Here is an 11,001-nt window from a genome sequence, read left to right on the forward strand (position 1 = left end):
ATCTGTCCATCCATTGATATCTGTGCACTGATACCCAACTGATGTAATCTACCCACTAAAAACTGTTCCATTGATATCCACTTATGTAGCCCACATGATATCCACTTATGCATCCCACTGATACTCGTTAAATAGTGAATGGTCGAGATGGTCGGGTTTATTACAAGGCGCTTCATATGACAATAAATGTAAAAAATAGCATAGAAGGCTTTACAAGGTTTTTTATGACAATAAAGGAGCTTAAATATTTATACAAATGCAATAAAAATAACCAATAATCATCAAGCTCCAATATGTCCCATGACATGTAATCTGTCCACTGATATATGTAATCTGTCCATTGATATCTGCTCATGCAATCTGCCCACTGATAAAATTCTTGGTAAATGGTAAAAGGTCTTATTTAATAGCATGTTATGAGTGTTAAACCACATGTGAGCGAAAGGACTGACAACGATTAGGAACTAGTTAGAAAAATTTGAGCATGGCTTCGATTGGCAACTTGGAGAATTGTCTCTCCTCTAAGGCAATCCTCAGGGGGGTCACTATATATAAACCCTCTATACCACGTGCGTTCAAGGCCTATTTTTAAAATCCCTTATATGTAAAATTTTCATTAATAAAATGTACCCCTTTTCTATACAAATCTGTAAATTTTTTCCAAAACTATTTTAAATAGTCCCTTATGTATATTTATTTCTGTAAATTTTAGAAATAAAAAATATCCTTTTGTTGAACTCACGTGATAGGGTTACATATGATGAGTGACCCCCCCGAGAGGCAATCTAATCTATGCTAAACTATGCTAAACCAACCATCCAAGCGAAGTAGGGAGGGAAAGAAAGAGAGGGAGGGAGAGGGAGAGAGAGAGAGAGAGAAGAGAAGAGGGAGACTTAGGGAGAGAGAAAGGGTGTGGCCTTAACTTGGCACGAGGCCTTGCCAAAAGATACTGTTGAGATATCAAGCTCTACCCCCGATATATCTCCTGGATGACTATCATTTATGTCACCGCCTATGTTAGTTGTACTCGTGGTGTAGTTAGACTACCACGTATGTTTTTGGTTTGGGTTCACATATGAACCACGTATTCTAGGGTTTGACATATAGGGTATTTCCCTCTTCTATTGTATTGTTGTTGTGTGCAAAAGTGAAGAAAGGCTTCACCCTTCAACCTTGTGTCCTCTCTCTTTTGTGTGTTGTGAAGAAAGTTGAACTTGAGTCTCCTATCTCTCTCCCTTATTCTTTACATGGTATCAGAGCCTTGTTCGTGGTAAGGAGCTCAAGAAAGCAAGCCAAGTTTGTGGTGTCCTGGTAAGAGGACCAGTGTTGCTTTCCTATTTCGAGTTTGGGAGCAAATCTCTGCAGGTAGCACAGCCAGAAGTGCAGGAGTGCACTGTTTCAGATTGAGAGGCCCTTCGCGGTGTGGTGAGAGTGCAGTATATGCTGCGGGCAAGGGCGAAGCCCTTGGTGACTTTATTTTTTTGATTTGATGCCGTTTCGGGGCCCGTTTTGAAGGCGGAAGTTCTTCGCAGGCACTCAGAAAAAGGCCCTGTTTTTCGCTGTGCGACCACTGCGCGGCTAGTCGGTGGAAAGGTGCCACAGAAATTGCATCGTATGCCTGTGTGCAGAGATATTGGGAGTTGCAGATTCATGCCTGTTGCCTGTTGATGCAAAATCATCACTAGGAAGTGACTGTGTGGTGAAATACCACTTTCGTCAGTGTTGCAGATCTGCCCCTGTGAGGCTTTTTGCAGAAGTTTTGCTATTTGCCCTTGTGAGGCATTTGCTGTGTTTACAGGTTGCTGTTGCAATTCGTGATTTGTAAAATGTCTGAGAATCTGTCTACCATTGTCAGTGAGAAGCTTGACAAGAACAACTTCCAAGCATGGAAGTTCAGGATGACAAACTTCCTTATGGGAAAGGGAGTTTGGGAGTACATCAGTGGTGAAACTGCAGAACCAGTTTTGGGTGCTGCTCCCACTCCTGCTGAATTGAAGGCCTTTAAAGAATGGCATGAAAAAGCCAGAAAATGCATGTATTGGCTGTCTGTTAGCATTTCAGATTCTATGATTGTGCATATACAGGATGTAGAGACGCCTAAGGAGGCATGGGATACATTGGTGAAGCTATATAGCACAAATACCAAAGCACGAAAGATGCAACTAAAGCAGGAGTTGCACAATGTGCAAAGGAAAAATCTGAATATAAATGAGTATTCCTTGAAGGTAAAAGGCCTTTCAGATTCTCTTGCCTCCATTGGAGCACCTGTTGATGATGAGGACTTACTGTCCGTGACCTTGAATGGTCTTGGGAAAGATTATGCACAGTTTCAGACATCCATTGGAGTCCGTGAAACATTTCCTGATTTTCAGGAACTTATTGATCTCTTGCTGAGTGAAGAGCAAAGGAATGGTGGTTCAGCCACCTCAACTTCTCAAGAGACTGCTTTCTACTCGAATACAGGTAGAGGCAGGGGTAGAGGAAGAGGCTGTTTTGGTGGCCGTGCAGGAAATCAGAACCAACAGCAACAATAGGAAAACCAGTCCTATGGAGGAGGACGTGGTAGTTCTAGAGGCAGGGGGAGCCAAAGAGGCCGTGGTTCATGGCAAAGGAACCAGCAAGTAAATAGCAGCACAGAATGCTATTATTGTGGAAAGCCTGGACACAAGGAGAATACATGCTATAAAAAGCAGAATGACATCAAAAGTGGGAAGTTGCAACAAAGCAACTATGCATCATCAAGTGGGCATGGTGACGACAGAAATGAGCACCTTTTTGTGATGTAGCATATGGTTAACTCCATGTCAGGAGATGCTGCAGCTTGCAATGATGTTTGGTATGTTGATTCAGGTGCCTCTAACGACATGACCAGTCATGGTGAGTGGTTTCATGATGTTAGAAATTTGGATAAGCTAGGTTATGTTGAAACAGGTGATGATACTGCGCACCCAATTACGTAGGTTGGTAAAGTGCCATTGGCTATGCAGGATGGCAAAACGAAGTACTTGATAGATGTACTTCATGTTCCAAAAGTCACTAAGAACCTGGTTTTAGTTGGCCAGATGGTTGAGCAAGGTTTGCAGGTTAGAGTTAATCCTGATGGATGCTTTGTTGAGGACTTGAAAAATAAGTGCCGCTTGGTTGTGAAAGGCAACAAAAATGGCAGAATGTTCACCTTGGATGTTGATATGCCTGAGGTGAAAGATGCTATGTTTGCGCATGGGAGAGGTGTCATTGCAGATATTGAGATATGGCACAAGCGCATTGGGCATGTGAATATACAAAGGCTGAAATCTATGCAAACAAAAAACATTGTTGCAGGTTTGCCTAAATTTAGAGTTGAGGGAATGCAAAATGTATGTGAAGCATGCCAAATGGGTAAGCAGGCCAGACATGCATTTCCCAAAAATGCTAAGGTGAGCAGAAGACCTTTGGAAGTGATCCATTCAGATGTTTGGACAACCAAAGCTGCTTCTATTGGTGGATGCCATTATTATGTGGCGTTTATTGATGACTACACTAGGAAGGTGTGGATTTATTTTATGAAGCACAAAAGTGAAGTGTTCAGCCATTTCAAGGCTTTTAAGGCCATGGTTGAAAAAGAGAAAGGTGTGCATATCAAAGTGCTAAGATCTGATGGAGGGGATCTGATGGAGGGGGAGAGTACTTTTCAGAAGAATTTTGTGAATATCTGAAAGAACAGGGAATTCAAAGGAAGTACTCATGCAGGTCTACCCCTCAGCAGAATGGGGTTGCAGAAAGGAAGAACAGGCATATTGTAGAAGTAGGACGGGTGATCCTAAATGAGAAAAACATGCCTGATTATTTTTGGGCTGAAGCAGTAGCAACTGCTGTTTATATTATGAACAGAACCCCCACTGTAGCTGTCCATGGCATGATGCCTGAAGAAATGTATACAGGCCAAAAACCAGATATTTCTCACTTGAAGGTATTTGGTTGCATAGCTTATGTTCATGTTCCTGATGAGAAGAGAACAAAGCTGGATCCAAAGGCAGAAAAATGCATCTTTATTGGATATGCTCTGCACCAAAAAGGGTATCGCTGTTATAACCCTTCCACCCGCAAAATGCAAGTGAGCAGAGATGTTGTTTTTGATGAAATGAGCAGCTGGTATGCACCAACTGTTATGGTAGGAGATGCAGATGCAGGAAATGGGAATGCTGCAATAAATGCAGAGCAGCAATCTCAAGCCTTGAGTGGACCCAAAGAGTCCTCTACTAGTGGATCTAATGCATGGACAGGGAGACTGAGATATAGTGAATCGTCACATGGCAGCCCTGATAGTGTTGTGCAGGTATCACATAAGGGAAAAGAAAAAGTAGACCATGCTCCAGTGTTTGATGTGTCTGCTGGTAGCTCTCATGTTGATGGAGAGTCAAGCGGCTCTGAAATGAGCCTTGATGAGGAACTTGGGATTCCTTCTGTTGTTACACCTAGTGCAAGGAAAAGCAGGCATGATTTAAAGACTCCTGCAACTGATCCAGTTGTACGGAGGTCCACTCGTATTAAGTATCCAGTTGACAGGCTGAGATATGATGGGTATACAGCACATCACTATGCTTATATGGTCAAGGTTCTAGAGGAGCCAGAGCCCACATGTTTTGAGGATGCAACAGGGCATATGGATGAAGAGATGGCTACCTTGGATGCAAACCACACTTGGGATTTGATGCCTTTGCCTCATGATAAGAAGGCTATTGACTGCAAGTGGGTTTACAAAGTAAAGCACAATGCTGATGGGTCTGTTAGCAGGTACAAGGCAAGATTGGTTGCCAAAGGATTTGCACAGACATATGGAATTGACTATGAGGAAACTTTCAGCCTAGTTGCAAGGATGGCAACCGTGAGAGCAGTAATTGCTATGGCTACTGCAAAGGGATGGTCTTTGCATCAGATGGATGTGAAAAATGCCTTCTTGCATGGTGATTTGCAGGAAGAGGTTTATATGATGCAGCCAGAAGGTTATGAGGATAATTCACACCCCGATTTTGTATGCAGGTTGCGCAAAGCCGTGTATGGCTTAAAACAGGCGTCGAGGGCATGGTCAGACAAGATAGGGCAATATCTTGTCACTATTGGATTTCAAATTTCCAATTCAGATTTTTCACTTTGTGTGAAAAGGACAAACAGAGGGATTGTGCTTGTAGTCATCTATGTTGATGACTTGATTATTACAGGTGATAGTGATGCAGACATTAATGAAGTGAAGCTGCTGTTGAAGCAGAAATTTGAGATGAAGGATTTGGGAGAGCTGCGTTACTTCTTGGGCATTGAGGTTATTAGATCCCCGAGTGGGATATGGCTGTTGCAAAGGCAATACGGTTTGGACACGCTGTCCAAATATGGGATGACATGACAAAATATGAAGAGGGGAGAGGAGAAGAGTGGAGATGAGGAGAGAGGGCACAGCTAGAGAGCACACCACAAATGACTAACTCTAGAATTAGTTGAAAAAATAGAATATATACAAACCCTTTTAGGGTTAGGGTTAGGGGATCTAACCCTTTCCTTTATAGCACTCTATAAGGTTAGTGCTATGCACATATGATCACGTGATGGTGCTATGCACACATGATCACATGATGTTGAGCGTGAACTCTCAACACCTTCCCTCAAGATCAACATCATGAAGTAGGCCTTCCCTCAAGATGATGATTCTGGGGAATCGAAGAAGGACTGAGCATTACATTCCATCACACCCCTTTAATGGGAATGTCCTTCCTCTGCATCAAACCAAGAGCTAGTCGGTGTTTCTCGAATAGCTCTTTACCGAGTGGTTTGGTAAAGATGTCTGCAACATTTTCTTTGCTATCACAATGCTGCAGTGTGATGTCACCAAGTAACACTGTTTCTCTGATGAAGTGCTCTCTGACATCAATGTGCTTTGTCCTGGAGTGATATACTGGATTTTTGGCCAATGCTTGAGCCAATTGATTATCACAGTATATTATTGTTGGCTTTGACTCATCAAAGTAATCTGTTTCTGACAATAGTCTTCTGAGCCATATAGCCTCAGATGCACCTGTAGTGAGTGCTCTATATTCTGCTTCAGTCGAAGACAAAGAAACAGTTGGCTGTTTGTTTGACAACCATGATATAGCACCTTGACCAAGGAAAAATGCATATCCCTGTGTTGATCTCCTGGTCTCATGATCTCCAGCATAGTCACTGTCACAGTATCCATGCAACCGTGGATGACTTCCTCTGTATTCTATCCCAAATTGTCTTGTACCTCTGATGTATCTCAAGACTCTTTTGGCTGCATTCCAGTGAGACTGTTTTGGATTTGCCATAAACTGTGCTAGTGAGCTTACTGCATAACAAATATCTGGCTGTGTGATTGTTAGATATATAAGAGATCCAATGAGTTGCCTGTAGTATCTGTCATTGACTGTAGGCTTTTTTGAATCTTTAGTAAGTTTCAAACTCTGTTCCATGGGAGTGGCTGCAATCTTGCAATCTGCCATAAGAAACTTCTTCAGGAGACTGTCAACATATTTGAGCTAACTCATGAATGTGCTATCTGAATCTCTCCAGAACTCAATTCCAAGACAATAGTGCATAAGTCCAAGATCTTTCATGTCGAACTCTGCAGATAAGTCTTGTTTTAATTTTCTGATGAAGCTATCCTTGCTTCCTGTCACAATCAGATCATCTACGTACAAAAGTGCAATAGTAATATCTTCCCCTTGAACTTTGTAGTAGAGAGTATGATCTGCATTGGACTTCATGTATCCCAGATCAGCAAAATACTTGTCAATTCTGCTGTACCAACTTCTGGGTGCTTGCTTTAAGCCGTAGAGACTTTTCTTGAGATGGCAAACCTTGTTCTCTTGTCCTGGTTCAACATAACCTGCTGGTTGTTGCATGTAGACTTCCTCGTCTAGATAACCATTGAGAAATGCATTCTTGACATCGAGCTGATACACATTCCATTTACTGAGTGTCGCTAGTGATATCAAGAACCGTATGGAATCCATCTTTGCTACTGGAGCATAAGTCTCATCATAATCTTGACCATATTGTTGTGCAAATCCTTTTGCAACTAATCTGGCTTTGTATCTCTAAATACTGCCATCTGGATTGTACTTCACTTTGTATACCCATTTGTTGGCTATGGCCTTCTTTCCTGGTGGAAGGTCGCATAATTCCCAAGTGTTATTTTTATACAAAGCATCCATTTCTTCATTCATTGCAGTTTGCCATTCTGGCTTATCTACTGCGTCTTTGAAGTACACTGGCTCTTCTGTAGCCATGATGGTAGTCATAAGAGCATAGTTGGTGGTTTCCACCTGAATTGCTTTGCCTTTCTGAGCATATGTCAATCTGGCTGGTGGTCTGCTTTCCCTAGTAGACCGTCTGAGCTGCTGTGACGCTGATTGGGGTGTTGCTGGCAATTCTTGCTCTTCTTCATCAACCTGTTCTGTAGATGACTGTGAAGTCGATGCTTCTATCTCCTGTGCAGGTGAGGTTTTCCATTCTGATTCCTCATCGAAGATTACATCTCTGGAGATAATGACTTTGCGGTTGATGGGATCATACAATTTGTATGCTTTACTTTCTTCACTGTAGCCAACCATGATGCATTTGCGTGACTTCGCATCCAATTTTCTGCAATGATCATCATGTATGTGGGCATATGCTATGCAACCAAATATGCGGAGATGCCCAATGCGTGGCTTGTGTCCAGTCAATGCTTCATAAGGAGTCATACCTTGTATCGGTTCGGTAGGAAGCCGATTAAGCAAGTAGTTAGCTGTAGCTATTGCTTCTGCCCAATACTGATTCGGAAGATGCTTTTCACTAAGCATTGCTCTAGCACTGTCTGCTAAAGTCCCATTCTTCCTTTCAGCTATTGCATTTTGCTGAGGAGTATCTGCACATGTGAATTGTCTTCGAATGCCGTGAGTTTTGCAAAAGTTCATGAATGCTGAAGACATGTATTCACCTCCTCTGTCTGATCTCATGACCTTGATCTTTCTGCCTATTTGGTTTTCTACCATGGCTTTGAATTCTTGAAATCTGGCAAACACTTCAGATTTCTCTTTCAAAAAGTAGACCCAACAATATCTGCTGTAGTCGTCGATGAAGGTCAAGTAATAAAGTGAACCATTGATGCTGCGGGTCTGGGCATAACCCCATACATCTGTATGAATTAAATCAAGAATACCTCGTGCACGAGAGGTACTTCTGACAAAGTTGGTTCGCTTTTGTTTGCCGAAGCAGCATTCACAAACCTTTCCAAGAAACTGTAGCTTCGGAATCCCAATTGCCATATTTTGATTCCTGAGATCTAACAAGTACTTGAAGTTGACATGACCATATCTCTTGTGCCATTTTGCAGATAGTGGCATCTGTTGCATTTGAGCTGACATGGCATGCTTATCTGGTACTGTAGCTAGCATCCTGTATAAGCGTCCTTCCTTGACACCTTTTGCTACTAGCTGACCTCTTTTGGATTTGTCTCTGATAGTGCATTCATCACCATCGAAGATGACTTTGTAGTTGTGTTCCGTCATTTGACCTACTGACAAAAGGTTCTTGCTGAGCTTCGGAACATAGAGCACATCTTTGACTAATCCTTTTGCACCAGTGAAATTGTTCATAGGGATAACACCTGTCCCTTGAACCGGATTCGGTGTATTGTCTGCTGTGTAGATGACATTCTTTTGACCTTCTAATGGCTTCATTTCTGTGAACCATTCCTGATGATTTGTCATATGAGATGATGCACCGCTGTCGATGTACCAAGGATCCTGTTCCACTTGGTCGACTTGATAGCTGAAATCTTCTTTGGGATTGACATCAGTGTCTAGGTGCATTGTATCAGTCTGATGCAATTCCTCACTTGCAAGAAACATATTCCCATGTTCATTTGCAAAATGACTGTGACTAGAATGTTTACCACGATGATTTCCTCTTCCTCAGGAATTCCCTCGATTACTGCTAGATTGACCGCCTTGGTCATACTGCTTCTTGCGGCAATCTCTTTCATAGTGTCCAAACTTGTGACAATAGTTGCATTGAATGTTTGACACATTGGTGGATGCATTCCCTCGTCCTTGGAATCTTCCTCTGTTGGAATGATTTCCTCTTTTGCTGATTTTGATGTTGCTGAGGATGCTGCTGATGCTGATGCTGATTCTGACTTTGATTTTGACCACTTTTCTGATATGATCTACCTCTGTTTCTGCCTTTGCCTCTGCTTCTGTCTGAAGCGGTGAATGCCTGATCATTAGAATGACCTTTACGTGCTTGAATGGCCTGTGTCCTGAGTTCTTCACCAAGTAGAACTGACTGAAGTTCTTCCAATGTTGGAATTTGCCGTTGGATGGCAATACTCTGGACTAGATTCTCATATCCTTCTCCTAGTCCATTCAGGATTACTTGAACCATTTCTGCGGGATTCATAGTCTCTCCTGCTGCTGCAAGTTGATTGTTGTAGTCTTTGATGCGGAGTACATAAGCATGACTGGTTTCATTGCTATTGCGGAAACTCTGGTTGATCCGGTTTCTCAAGGTGAGAATCCTGGATGTGTTCTTGGACTCGTAGAGAGCTGCGAACATATCCCATGCTTCTTTTGATGTCTTGACTGTGTTGAGCTGTCCTAGCATGACATCTTGCACATTCTGCTTGATCAGGTGATAGGCATACTTGTCTTTCTTATCCCATTCTGCTTGAGCTCGGGCAATGGCAGGATCTGCTACTGATGCGGAAACTATTTGTGTAGATGTAGATCCCGATGTAGATCCCGTTGCTAGTGCTGTGACAACAGATGGAGTAGAGCTACTGGTGGCTGGATCTGCCAATGGTCTAGGTATGGATCCATCGACATACTCCCATTTGTCCTGAAGCACAAGAATGGTCTCCATTCGGTATTTCCATGTACCATAATTGGAGTTGTCTAACTTAGCAGATGCCTCCAAATTGAGGTTGCTAGTCGACATGGTGCAAACAATGTACTCAAAAGTGTCCTGAAAAAACTCTGTATGAATCAATTGCAAATACACTGAAGATGCCAAGTGAAATCTCTATACCGTCGGTGAAGATAGAACTGCAGTAAATAAGATCTGACCTGTGTTACAAGGCTTGTGGCAATGATGCCGGGAATAGCCAAGAGGCTTTACAAGGTTGAAAAAATGATGTGCACGATGCCGTGAGATAGCCAAATAGGCTTTACAATGGTGGCATGTGTGTGTGAAATCAAGTGCTATCTGCCCACTGAATCAATCTGCAATGCCTCTGAACTCTGAAGTCTGCTCACTGAACTCATGAACGTAAGGTTTCAGGTAATGCAATGATGTGAAATCGGATGTGAGCGTATGGACTGACTCCGAGTAGGTACTAGTCAAGAATTTCGGGCATGGCTTAGATTGGAAACTTGGGGAATTCAAAGCGTCCCCTCTATGGCGATCTAGTCTACTCTGATCTAGATCTAAACCAACCATCGATCGATGAAAGAGCAGCAAATAATTCCTTTTCCTTTGTTCTTTTTAAGTGCTGGGTCAGATGCGTCGATGTAGAGGCAAATGTGCGTGAAGGAAGTGGTTTTGTCGGCGAGGCTCAAATGTGAGTGTAACTTGCGCCAAAATGTGTGCATGATGTAACGAGCGCGTAGAGCACAAAAAATTGAGCGACTTTCCTTTTTGGAGTACCCTCAAATTCTTCCTGGATCAAGAGATATGACTTGATCTAGGTGGAGGGGCAAAAGGAGTGCAAATGGTGCTCAATGATGATGTGTCACTGTGAGTCACATGCAGTGATGATGTGGCACTGTGCTTAGCAAGAGATGTGCCAGTGAAGCTCTGTGCTGAGGTGGCAGGAGTGTGCACATGCAGTGTGTGCACAGTGTGCCTGGCAAGGGACTGTGCCTGCAGGGGTCAGTGCTGACTGGACTACTGAGGTGGCACTGATGATGTCTGCAGGGTGACGTGGCACAAGTGACATGGAACTGGTGACGTGGCACTGATGACGTGGCA

The sequence above is a fragment of the Dipteris shenzhenensis genome, chromosome 3 (assembly GCF_047967505.1).
Source record: "Dipteris shenzhenensis isolate YYH24624 ecotype China chromosome 3, Dip_SZ_1.0, whole genome shotgun sequence".
NCBI lineage: Eukaryota > Viridiplantae > Streptophyta > Polypodiopsida > Gleicheniales > Dipteridaceae > Dipteris > Dipteris shenzhenensis.